General features: G+C 44.5%; 1 protein-coding gene across 3 annotated transcripts in view; it reads right to left on the bottom strand.

Moving 5' to 3' along the window:
• Positions 1-7,450, bottom strand: part of HIVEP3 (HIVEP zinc finger 3) — an 82,076-nt gene extending 74,626 nt beyond the window's left edge. For 2 of the 3 annotated variants that reach the window (XM_069971599.1, XM_069971602.1), the window contains exon 1: positions 6,981-7,450. The gene's annotated coding sequence lies outside the window, so the exon portion shown is untranslated. Of the gene's footprint in view, positions 1-6,793; positions 6,835-6,980 lie in introns of those variants that run through there. The other variant, XM_069971600.1, reaches the window with a different exon arrangement.
• Positions 7,451-12,469: the final 5,019 nt, after the last annotated feature.

The raw sequence follows: 12,469 nt of genomic DNA, 5'->3' as shown, positions 1-12,469 counted from the left end.
AAAACCAGGAGTGGATTAAAAACACAGAAAGGATCTGTCCACACAATGGTGAAATTGAGTGGATGGCCGCCATATAACGGTAAATAACGGCCATTATTTCAATACAACAGCCGTTGTTTTAAAATAACAGCAACGATTTGCCATTAAATGGCCATGCACTCAATTTCAACATTGTGTGAACAGAATGATCCTTTCTGTGTTTTCAATCCCCTCCTGGTTTTGGTTGCAATATGAGGACCACAATACTGACTGAAATATACGTAGTGTGAACCCAGCTAGGCTGGGTTCACACTGTGTATTTGAGGCTGTATAGCAACCAAAACCAGGAGTGGATTGAAAACACAGTAAGGCTCTGTTCACATAATGTTGTAATTGAGTGGATGGACGTCATTTAATGGCAAATATGTGCTGTTATTTTAAAACAACGGCTGTTGTATTGAAATAATGGAAGTTATTTACCGTTATATGGCGGCCATCCACTCAATTACAACATTATGTGAACAGATCCTTTCTGTGTTTTCAATCCACTCCTGGTTTTGGTTGCTATGAGGACCTGACATGAGGACCAAATACAGCCTCAAATATACATAGTGTGAACCCAGCCTTAGGGTGCGTTCACACGTACAGGATCTGCAGCAGATTTGATGGCCCAGAATTGATTTGCTTTGAATCTGCAGCTTCAAATCTGCGCCATCAAATCTACTGCAAATCTTGTACGTGTGAACGCACTCTTACGGGGAGTTGACACGTATAGGATCTGAAGCAGATTTAAAGTTGCAGATTTGCTTTGAATCTAATGTGGGCCATCAAATCTGCTGCGGATCCTGTATGTGTGAACGCACCCTAATAAATGTGATTTTCTCTACACTTCTGAATACACATGTCAACCTGTTCAATGTTTCAGTACTTTTTGCACAACTTGCTGTTCTCTATCAAGAGGCCTGTTGGTGGTGCTTGGTGGTGGTGGTACAGTGTGTATGGTCAATACAGAACTGCCCTACACTGTGTGAATGGTACAGTGACCAGCCCATACTACATCAGTAACCCAGTCATTGTGCCTCTGCATGAAAAAACACAGGGATCATTTTCAAGAAAATGCCCCCCCCCCCCCCCCCAAAAAAAAAACATAGAAAATTACAGAAAATATATCTACACGCCGGCCGCCACCCTCACTTCCAGGACCGGGTACAGTAAATGGGAGAGAAAAAGCTGCTGGTGTGCATGCCACCAGCAGCCCTTTCATTGACTGGAGCGCATCACATGGCTTCCAGCTAGCTCAGCCAATCAGGGCTAAGCAAGCTGGAAGCCATGTGATGCACTCCAGCCAATATGCACTCCAGCCGAGATAGGTGCTCTATTGCTATGGTCTGCTGCAGACCATTGCAATAGAATACCGAGCCGGGATCAGCGTCATTACGTCGCTGAGGCCCGGCCCAGCAAAACCAAGGAATCCCCCCTCTGCGATCACATCGCGGGGGGCGGATCCCACCACTAGACACCAGGGATGGGCTGCAGATAACACGGTTAGATGCAGCTGTCATGTTTAACAGCTGCATCTAACGGTGTTAATTAGCGGGAGTAGCAATCGGCCGTGCTGCAGATAGCAGTCGGGATCGCGGCAGTTCAGAGCGGGGTCGCGACACAGCCCCCCTCTGAACTCCTCTTGCGGGTACAGCATATGTCCCTAAGAGGTTAAAGTGTCACTGTTGTTAGAAATTGTATTTGCAGAAATCAATAGTACAGGCTATTTTAAGAAACTTTGTAATTGGGTTTATTAGTTGATCTCCCTCCTCCCCTCTCCCCTCTCCATAGAACAGATAGGGCCCGACTGATGTAAACGAGTCGAGATTTCCTGATAATGAGCAGCGGATGAGAGAGAGGAGGGGGGGCAGGATCGGCGGAAAGTCTTTTTGAATGCAGATAATGGCATATTTGCCTAATAAACCCAATTACAAAGTTTCTTAAAATTGCCTGGACTATTGATTTCTGGAAAAAAAACAACAGTGACACTTTAAAAATCCTCCTGAGCGCGTGTAAAGTTCTACAGTATTTGTCTCTTAGAAAGCTGGGTGACAACAAGTGAGAACTCCCACAAGGTTTGGCACTTGGTTTTACCAGTCTCCTGGGAGTGGCATATTTTTTTATGCAACATATATCTCCAATTCTCTCATTGTATAGCTAAGCCGAGTCACAATTGTATATTCGTAAAGGGAAACTCCAGCAAAACAGAAAATTATTTTCAAGTCAACTAAGTTATAGAGAATTGTAAAAAAAAAAAAAATCCAGTCTTCCAGTACTTATCAGCTGCTGTATGTCCTGCAGGAAGTATTCTTTCCAGTCTGACATAGTTCTCTCTGCTGCCACCTCTGTCCATGTCAGGAAATGTCAGGAACTGTCCAGCAAATCCCCATAGAAAACTTCTGCTCTGGCCAGTTCCTGACATGGACAGTGGTGGCAGCAGAGAGCATATAAGTTACACATATATATATATATATATATATATATATATATATATATATATATATAATATAAATATATATATATATATATATATATATATATATATGTGAATGAAACGGCATATAGACCTTTTATCTGAATGCATGTACATTCTATCTATATATACACATCAGTCAGACCACTGTTTTTAGAGCAGAGTGGTGGTCAGTAACCTAGACAACGAGCTGTCAACAATGGGAGGAAAAGAGCAGCGTATCAGGAGAAGGAGACAAGTTTGGTAAATGACTGTATTTGCAAAAAAATATTTATCTTGATGAGTTCTATAAGTCTAACTATATTAGTTGAGGCGAGAATACCCCTTTAAGAAATATGTTTTTTAGGTTTTGCTGCCTTTTATAATAATCGAGCACGACGTCGGAGTTTATAGCGAAAACAAATGCAACAGCGAGAACTGCCTGCTAAATATGGAAGCGCGGTTTTTCTAGGAAGCCGTTCTGGAACATTTCCTATTCTTCATTGCAGCAAGTGATCACTAGAAAACCGCTCTGTTTGTGAGGTCAACTCCACCTGAGCGGAGCCGGGATGGTATTTTTCAATGGGGAGAACAAAGGATGGAGGTAAGGTGAAATCCAACATGGCTTTTCCTTCATTCCTCTGCTATCTCCCACTGGGGGAGGTTTAGATGATCTCATTCAGATGAGTTTATGGCTGCAGAGCTGGAAGCACAGAGTCTGTGGCTCCATACTACACAGCTACTACTGTATATGTGCAGGGAATCGGGAACACTCCGGGCCAATATTCCATCAAAATACAAACATACAATTCACGTTTTGCCACATAATGCCAAGGAGAGGCACATGGGCAGAAGACCACCACACAGAAAAACCTATGTTTTTTTTTTTGTTTTTTTTTCCCACATCCCCTGAAAATAATACATAGCGCATCTTTGGGAGCAAAAATGAATATAATTTTTGGGGAAACAAAGTAACAGTATACAGGTCTAAGAAAAGCAGAGAAGCAACAGATAACAGAATTTTGCTGAATTTACTCCACTTATAACACACGTGGAATGGACTGTTAATACCAGAGGAGATTGTATGAACATGTAAGATCTTCATGCACAGTCTGTGTAGTTTCCATCACTTTACATGCTCAGAAAATCTAATTAAACAAACGGGTGGACACAATGGGAAAGGTTAGAGAAGAACGACCAATGGGAAAGGTTGGAGAAGAACGACCAGTGGGAAATGTTAGAGGAGAACGACCAATGGGAAATGTTAGAGGAGAACGACTAGTGGGAAAGGTTGGAGGAGAACAACCAGTGGGAAACGTTAGAGGAGAACGACCAGTGGGAAACGTTAGAGGAGAACGACCAATGGGAAAGGTTTGAGAAGAACGACCAGTGGGAAAAGTTAGAGAAGACCGACCAATGGGAAAGGTTAGAGGAGAACGACCAGTGGGAAAGGTTAGAGGAGAAAGACCAATGGGAAAGGTTAGAGGAGAAAGACCAATGGGAAAGGTTAGAGGAGAAAGACCAACGGGAAAGGTTAAAGGAGAACGACCAATGGGAAAGGTTAGAGAAGAAGAACCAATGGGAAAGGTTAGAAAAGAACGACCAATGGCAAAGCTTAGAGGAGAACGACCAGTAGGAAAGGTTAGAGAAGAACAGTCAATGGAAAAGATTAGAGATAAACTACCTAAGGGGAAGGTTTCAGAAGAACGAACCAATGGGAAAGATTAGAAAAGAACAACCAATGGGAAAGGTTACAGAAGAATAAGCAATTGGATAGGTCACAGAAGGACAAACAATTTAAAAGGTTAGAGATAAACGACCAACAGGAAAGGTTAGAGATAAACGACCAATGTAAAGGTTAGAAAACAAAAGAAAAAGGGTAGAAAAGAACGGATAGGATAAAAGGGTAAAGAAAACTGGTCAATGAGAAAGGTCAGAGAAGGACAACCAATAAGAAATGTTAGAGAAGAATGGAAAACGAGAAGGGTTAGAGAAGGACGGTCAATGTAAGGTCAAAGAAGAACCTCCAATGGGAAAGGTTAATGAGGAACTGCCTATGAGAAAGGTCAAAAGAGGATGACCAATGTAAAAGATTAGAGAAGAACAATAAATATGAAATGTTACAGAAGGATAGCCAAAGAGAAAGGTGTGAGAACGGCCATCGAGAGGTTATAGAAAAATGGAAAATGAAAAAGGCTTGAGAAGAACGTCCAGTGAGAAAGAATAAAGACCAGCCAATGAGAAAAGTTACAGAAGAACGGCCGATGGGAAAGGTTACAGAAGAAAGGGCGATTAGAAGGGTCAGCCAATGAGAAGGGTTAGAGGAGAATAAGTATCATTGAGCCTTTTAGTTAAGGGGAAAGATTAAAGCGAAACGGACAGCCGGATACAAGACTACAACCTGCTGTTATGTTCCCACAGAGCACACAACGCTGAGAAAACAAAGACAAAAGTATTTTCTTTTCTCAGTCTTTGGCGCCATTTTTATTAAATCTTCAGTTTTATTATTAAGTACATCAGGCGGTTCAGTGCCCTAGGGGCGGGGCTACAGCACTGCACTCGATCTACCACTCCTCCTGAATACTCATCTGGCCCTCTCCAGTGATGCCACAGAAAAGCCCATTCTCAATATTCATGAGGGGTTGCAGATCGAGTGCCCTGTCGTAGCCCCACCCCCAGGGCACTGAACCACCTAATATGCATATTAAAGGGAACCTGTCACCCCCCGTGCCGGGGTGACAGGCTCCCGACCCCCCGCTACAGCCCCCTATACTCACCTGATCCCACCGGGTCCCGTCCCTTCTCTATGAGCGTTGGACTCATCTCTCAGCGCGCGCCGGGCTGCAGCGGCTGAGATCTCCGTGATCCGACCGGATCCAGAAGCGGGACCCGGCGGGATCAGGTGAGTATAGGGGGCTGTAGCGGGGGTCGGGAGCCTTTCACCCCGGAACGGGGGGTGACAGGTTCCCTTTAATGAAACTGAAGTTAACCTGTGGCCCTGGCGCTTTGGGAATGTAATATCAGGTTAGAGTTTTCTAATCTGCTGATAGTTTCCCTTCAAAACATTAAAATTAAATTTGTTAGACTTGAGGAAACTTTAAAAGGGCCGCGCAGCCATTATCACGTATACCATATCCTCAGAGCTGGGAGCCGGTCCTGGGACTCCCAACAGAATGGCAGCTGTGCGTGTACTCTCTGGCAGCTTCTATAGAGAATGAATGGAGAAGGGAACACATGACACATGAAGGTGCAGGAGTCCATTCGTGAGACTGAGGGAGGTCCCAGCCGTCAGACCCCCCAGTGATCATACATTTACTCCTTCTTTACGGACTCTGTGGAGCTGCCACCTCAGGAGCCCGTTACCTTGACTTATCTTACGACATAACTATGAATTTTTATTTATTTTTTTTATCAGTGGTTTGGGCTGGAAGTAGGTGCTATTCCAGCCTACCTGAGCATTGTCGCTGACCCGCTTCCCAGGCTACTTGGTGCCCACCACCTCCACAAAACAAAAGAAACACAATCTAAGGGTCCCATTACGTGGAGCGATTTTTAACGATTAACGACTAATGATAAACGATTGCAAACGAGATTGTTTATCGTTAACCTAAAATCGTTCACTGTATTACACAGAACGATGGTCGTTAGTTACGATCGCAGTAACGATCGTTATTACGATCGTTTATTCCACCTGATCCCAGCAAAACATTAGTGAACAAATGCGGAACTTGAGCGAACGAATGTGGAATCACAGCGAACGATTATCGATAATTATAGGTTCAGATCTAAAGCAACGATCAACGGATCACGAACGATTTTTCGATCGTTGCCTGCAATTACACAGAACGATTATCGTTTACATTCGAACCATATAACGATTTTTTTGCACGATAATCGTCCCGTGTAATAGAGCCCTAAGTCCATCCAGCCTCCTGTCAGTGGTTTGGGCTGGTAGTAGGTGCTATTCCAGCCTACCTGAGCATTGTCGCTGACCTGCATCCCAGGCTATTTGGTGCCCATCACCTCCACAAACAAAAGAAACACAATGTAAGTCTATCTAGTGCAGGGCAGGGGGGTCCCCACTGAGGGGGTCGGCCCTGAAGCCCCCATTACCCTGAAATGTCACTGGTGCCAATGGGCGCAGGGTTTTGAGCGCAGATAATGGCATTTTCAGGCCGCTTCTCTTGCCTATGTGAACACAGCCCTATGTGCACCTGTGGGGAGTGCATTACTATGGCTATACTCAGTGCTGCCCCCATCATATCTATGGCTTGTAGACAGCACAGCATGGCAGGGTGACATCAGCTGTCAATCATTTACCAGTGTGTGTAATGCACAAGCATGTGCCATGTGTGTCACACTGCTCCTCGATAGTAAACAGCGTCGACCATTGTGGCTATCCATTGTAAGGCAATGCTGCCCGCAGTGCACACACATGCCAGCTCCAGGTGTGTGCCCAGCATAAGAATAGCCAGTGGTGTAACAGGCCCTGTCAGGCTGCACTCACCGCAAATGATGTCATATCTCCAGCCCTGCGATTCGATGACGTCACCGCTCTGCAGACGTCGTTTCCTAGGCAGCCCCGGGCAGTGAAGCTGTGGGAGCCGGGCTGGCATGTCTTCCTCTCACATACCCACTTCACACCTTGGAACCGGCCGCTACAACCAACACCAAAAACCCCTGTAGGGGGGACGTGGTACAGCCCGCCTTCAATGCTGTCAGCCAGTGCCTAGCCGCGCCCACTATAGAGGCGGGGAGGCTCGAACCAGGCCTCTGTGTGAAAACGTACAGTAGTTGGATTCTCGCCGCACACAGTCATGATTTGGACGCGCCCACTGGAAGGAAGGGGAGAGACGATACCTCCTCGTAGTAGAAATGGTAGTGCTCGGTTACAGTGTTATGTAGTGGGTGCTGGGTTGCGCCCATTGGTGACGAAGGGGAAGCCTGACGATTCAGCACCTTGTTATCGTCCGGAGACGGCTCGTGTTCCGCCTCTGTACTCGGAACCATACGGCGGGCAGTGGCGGCAAACACGCCGGGAATGTCTACACGCCGTATATGTCAACTTACCGGCCCCTGCTTTTTCTTATTGGGGTGACAGGAATTCTTCATATCCCAGTCACACGGGAAATAGCGGGAAGAACAATAAAGCTATGAGGCGGCAGTGCCCGCACATCAGGGTGGTGGGAATACATACATATATATATACACACACATATATACTGTATATAATTATATAGCAGAATTTTTAAATCAGGTGGCGTCAGAAAGTTATATAGATTTGTAAATTACTTCTATTTAAAAATCTCCAGTCTTCCAGTACTCATCAGCTGCTGTATGCCCTACAGGAAGTTATGTATTCATTCCAGTCTGACACAGTGCTCTCTGCTGCCACCTCTGTCCATGTCAGGAACTGTCCAGAGCAGCAGCAAATCCCCTTAGAAACCTCTACTGCTCTAATAAATAAAGATTTGAGAAAAAAAAGAAAACCTCTCCTGCTCTGGACAGTTCCTGACATGGACAGAGGTGGCAGCGGAGAGCATTGTGTCAGACTGGAGAGAATACACCACTTCCTGCAGGACATACAGCAGCTGATAAGTACTGGGAGACTTGATAGATAGATATCAATTTGTATAACTTTCTGACACCAGTTGATTTGATAACAGTAACTCCCAGGGCATATTCTGAGTGCAGCCATAGGGCTACAGAACATCCTCAAAAACCATGCTTCTCTTAGGCACACCTAAAATAGTTTAACCCCTTAAGGACAGAGCCAATTTCGATTTTTGTGTTTTTGTTTTTTCCTCCTTTTGCTTAAAAGGCCATAGCACTTGCATTTTTCCACCTAGAGACCCACATGAGCCCTTATTTTTTGCGTCACTAATTGTACTTTGCAATGACAGGCTGAATTTTTGCATAAAGTGCACTGCGAAACCAGAAAAAAATTCAAAGTGTGGTGAAATTGAAAAAAAAAACGCATTTTGTTTATTTGGGGGAAATGTGTTTTTACGCCATTCGCCCTGGGGTAAAACTGACTTGTTATATATCTTACGATTACAATGATATGTAACATGTATAACTTATATTGTATCTGATGGCCTGTAAAAAATTCAAACCATTGTCAACAAATATATGTCACTTAAAATCGCTCCATTCCCAGGCTTATAGCGCTTTTATCCTTTGTTCTATGAGGCTGAGTCAGGTGTCATTTTTTGCGCCATGATGTTTACTTTCTATTGGTACCTTGATTGCGCATATACGACTTTTTGATCGCTTTTTATTACAATTTTTCTGGATTTGATGCGACCAAAAATGCACAATTTTGCACTTTGGGATTTTTTTTACCGTGCGAGATCAGGAATGTGATTAATTAATAGCAAACATGTTTATTTATTTATTTACTTACTTTTATTTATAACCTGGGAAAAGGGGGGTGATTCAGACTTTTATTAGGGGAGGGGGCTTTTTACTAATAACAATACTTTTTTTTTTAACTTTTACACTTATACTAGAAGCCCCCCTAGGGTTAGGGTTATTCCCCCTGGGGGACTTCTAGTATAAGTGCACTGATCTCTCATAGAGATCTCTGCAGCATAGATATGCTGCAGAGATCCATGAGATAGGCACTCGTTTACTTCCGGCTGCTGCAGATGCAAATATACACCCTTTGTCGTTAAGGGGTTATCCAGCACTACAAAAACATGGCCACTTTCCCCCTACTGTTGTCTCCAGATTGGGTGGGGTTTTGAACCTCAGTTCCATTGAAGTAAATGGAGCTTAATTGCAAACTACACCTGAACTGGAGACAACAGTAGGGGGAAAAGTGGCCATGTTTTTGTAGCGCTGGATAACCCCTTTAATACTAGGGGGGCCGATTTATCAAACATGGTGTAAGGTGAAACTGTCTCAGTTGCCCCTAGCAACCAATCAGATTCCACCTTTCATTCCTCACAGACTCTTAGGGAAATGAGAGGTGAAATCTGATTGGTTGCTAGGGGCAACTGAGCCAGTTTCACTTTACACCATGCCCCTATGTGTATGTTTTTTGTGCATAAATGGCAGAGGGAAGCTCAGTGTCCCTCCAGTGCCCTGTGTCCCTCAGTGTCCCCCTGCCATCATCCTCTCCAGCAGCCACAGCTCGCACAGCTCTGGGAGTCGGGCCGTGACATCACCATGTTATCCAGGAAGTGACATCACCATGTTACCCAGGAAGTGACATCACCATGTTACCCAGGAAGTGACATCACCATGTTACCCAGGAAGTGACATCACCATGTTACCCAGGAAGTGAAGCTTTGATGCAGTAGTAAGTGCAGGGAAAAAGCACTTTCTGTGCATTTCCTGTAATAAGTGTATATTGGTGATTTGTATAACTTTTGGGGGACAATACAATACTTCAATAAAAATTTTCACCGGACTTCTCCTTTACCCCCTTAACAACGGATGACATACATTTACGCCATCTCGTCCCTAGGGGAGCCACGACCCCGCTCTGAACTGCCGTGATCCTGACTGCTATCTGCAGCTCGGGACCTCGGCTATTAGCGGGCACAGGCAATTGCCACTCCCGCTAGTTAAGACTGTTAAATGCAGTTGTCAAACATGACAGCTGCATTTAAAAGACTTCTGTTCAATCGGGGAGGGGAGATCCCTTCATCTTACCGCCCCGGGACTCCGTGTCGGAATGACGCTGATCCGGCTCAGTATTTATTGATCTGGTCTGCAGCAGGCCAGACCAATAGAGCAACAATCTCATTGATGGGTGCTGTATAATGCATACTACTCTGATCCCCATGTTACATCTAATGTACAAGTTAAAAAAAACCAGGTGTTTTAATTAAAAATCCCCTCTCCTAATAACAGCTTGAATCACCCCCCTTTTCCCATTTTATAAATAAAATAAATAAACATGTTTGGTATCGCCGCGTGTGTATTCGCCCGAACTATTAAATTATCACATTCCTGATCTCGCACCGTAAACGACGCAAGTGCAAAAAACTGCCAAAGTGCAAAATTGCGCATTTTTGGTCACATCAAATACAGAAAAACTATAATTAAAAAAGCGATCAAAAAGTCACATGTACACAATCAAGGTACCGATAGAAAGAACTGATCATGGCGCAAAAAAACGACACCTGACACAGCCCCATAGACCAAAGGATTAAAGCGCTAAAAGCCTGGGAATAGAGCAACTTTAATGAACGTTTATTTTTTTGCATATCGTTTTAATTGTACCGACTTGAAAAACATATATAACATGTTGGTTATAGCATAGGACGAACGGCATAAAAACTAAGCCCCCCCCCCCCCCAAAAAAAAATAAAGAGAATTGCGCATTGTTTTTCAATTTCACCGCACATATAATTCTTTTCTGGTTTCGCAGCAAATTTATGCAGAAATTAAAATTGCTAAGTAAAATTAGTGGCGCAAAAAATAAGGGCTCATGTGGGTAAGTAGCAAGGAAAAAATACAAGTGCTATGGCCTTTTAAACACAAGGAGGAACAAATGAAAATTGGCTCAGTCATTGCCCCTTCATTTTTTCCTAAGCCCCACAATTCACGGAGTCATGTAAAGGCATGGTAAACAAACTCTCATCCACGTTCATTGGCTGCTACAGCTCGGGCCATGAAATCTGGAGAAAGTCATTTGTGCCCTCTTTAGAAACAGTTTCCAGAATTATTTTTGTCAGAGACAAAAGAAAGATGCATTCAAGTCAGATGGCAACAAATCCCAGATCATTCTGAGGAACCAAAGCCGCGCTGCTGTAATTGGTTGCCATTAGAGATGAACGAACCAGGTTCGGGTTCGAGTCCATCCGAACCCGAACGTTCGACATTTGATTAGCTGGGGCTACTGAACTTGGATAAAGCTCTAAGGTTGTCTGGAAAACATGGATACAGCCAATGACTAGATCCATGATTTCCACATAGCCTTAGGGCTTTATCCAACTTCAGCAGCCACCACTAATCGAATGCCGAACGATCGGGTTCGGATGGACTCCAGCATGCTCCAGGTTCTCTCATCTCTAGTTGCCATCTGTCTGTCTGTGACAAAAATGTGTCTGATTAATATATCTGGGCAGGTGTAAGACAAAAAATAAAAAGCCTGAACTGCTCAGTATACGTGGGCCCAAGTGCACATCCACAACTAGAGATGAGAAAATTTACAGTGATAACCAATCAAATCGCTTTATGATCTTTGCAATCCGCTCATCTAACTCACTGAAGCTTGGTGCTGGGGAAAACTGGATCCCGTCCTGGAAAAGTGGATGAAGTTTCCCAGGACTGTTTCCAGCTTTTCCTAGCACCCCAGGATTACTAGCACGGAGCGTCAGTGAGTTAGAAGGCAGCCGGCTGATGAGCGGACTGCAGAGATAATGAAGTGATTTGATTGATTATTACTGTAAATTCCCTCATCTCTACCCACAACCAATCATTATTATTGTTCCAATGCACGAAACATAAATATAGCTCCAGTGTGGGCTCTGGGACAAGGCAAATCATCAATTGAAGGGGTAGTGCGGCACTAAGCAATTATTCACAAAATAACACACAATACAAAGTTATACAACTTTGTAATGTATGTTATGTATGTGAATGGCCCCCTTCCCTGTGTTCCCCCCCACCCACGCTAAACCCGAAAGTGTGGTGCATTATTCTCACCTGATTCATGTCGACCCCTGGCCGCCATCTTGTGAGAATGATGTAATCTTTGGGAGGCCGGCCAAACCGATGCAGCCGTCCCCCCTCTGCCGCGTCATCGGCTGCTCAGCTGCGATTGGCTGTGCATAACTAAGCTCAGCCAATCGCGGCTGAGCAGCTGATGACGCGGCAGAGGGCGGCCGGCATGGTGTGGTCCGGCCGGCCTCCCGAAGACTACATCATTGTCCCCAAGATGGCGGTCGGGGTCGACACGAATCAGGTATGTATAGTGCACTACACTTCCTGGGTAGGGGGGGACACGGGGAAGGGGGCCATTCACTAACATAACATACG

Source organism: Dendropsophus ebraccatus, chromosome 5, assembly GCF_027789765.1.
Source record: "Dendropsophus ebraccatus isolate aDenEbr1 chromosome 5, aDenEbr1.pat, whole genome shotgun sequence".
NCBI lineage: Eukaryota > Metazoa > Chordata > Amphibia > Anura > Hylidae > Dendropsophus > Dendropsophus ebraccatus.
This window is presented reverse-complemented; position numbering and strand designations above follow the sequence as displayed.